This window comes from Hyalella azteca, unplaced genomic scaffold (assembly GCF_000764305.2).
Source record: "Hyalella azteca isolate HAZT.00-mixed unplaced genomic scaffold, Hazt_2.0.2 contig4592, whole genome shotgun sequence".
Taxonomy (NCBI): domain Eukaryota; kingdom Metazoa; phylum Arthropoda; class Malacostraca; order Amphipoda; family Hyalellidae; genus Hyalella; species Hyalella azteca.
This window is the reverse complement of record NW_025934805.1, coordinates 236,894-238,194: the sequence shown is the minus strand read 5'-3', so window position 1 is coordinate 238,194 and position 1,301 is coordinate 236,894.

Below are 1,301 nucleotides of genomic sequence, written 5' to 3'. Positions count from 1 at the left end.
AGATGTGTATAAGAGACACTCTGAGAACTACTCCAACAGTGTGTTGCTGCTAACGGCCCCCATCTTCCAGATATTGTTTTCAAAACATAAGTATTCTAAATGATATGTTATGCTAACTTCTAGGAAAATAAACTTTCTTCTTTATGTACCTCCATTACTCTTTTATTTTACCTCAAAACTGCTCAATCGGTTCTCCCTCACCCTGTATATTGAGAGGTTGAGATTGTATTGACCTTTTAGGCAATTAGAAAGATTTTCCACCCTAATATGAGTATTCAAATTAAAATATTTAATTCCAATCTTTAAATATGTGAATTTAAAACTAGAAACAAGACAATTACAATTATAAGACTATATATAAAATGATTAAATGCAGTGAATGGATATAAAATATTTGAATTGTGCACATGTTTATTTCAAACAGTATTAGATTTTCTCATAACTAAGTCTCGTTTCAAGTCATACGAGGTTTGTTTGGTTATCGTACAGTTTATGTTTAGTACCTATTGGTTTATTGGTCTGAATTAAATGGGTACAGTGCAGTCAGTCACTCAGTCACTACTAGTAGGTGTGTATAGAGGGTAGAGTCTGGTAGATTTAGAGGACATAAAACCAGATTACCGAACATAGCCCCAATCATTACTAATCTACGACGTACAACCAATAAACATATACATATACAATAAATATACATATAAAATACATTAACAAACACACATCAATCAAATTTACTTTAAACAATACACAAACATACTAAATAAGTGCCCGCGCACATCTCTCTCAACACTCGTCACTCCTATCTATATGCTTACTTCCATCCAAAATCTCAACAAACAAAATAACACATCTAACAAACACCGGCCGTGTATTCTCAAAACTCATTTATAATACTCCCCTTGTTTATCACCAAACTCGTACAGCATCACATTACATAACTTATTATAACATAGCATTCCATGGCATAACTAAACACAACGTAATGCGATATAACCTTACATATCATAACCCAACATTACCTCTCTTGACCCAACCTAAATTAACCTGACCTAAACTGAACTAACTTTATCTAACGTCCCCTAACCAAATTTTAACTAACGTAACAAAACCTAAGCAAACCTACCCTAAAATATCCTATCTAATCTTAACTTACTCCTACATAACCTAACCTATTCTAACCCAGCCTAACCTAACCTAACCTAACCTAACCTATTATAACATTACCGAACATAACCTAACTTTACCTGGACTCATCTAACCTAAATGAACTTTACCTAACCTAACCTAACCTAACCTAACCTAAC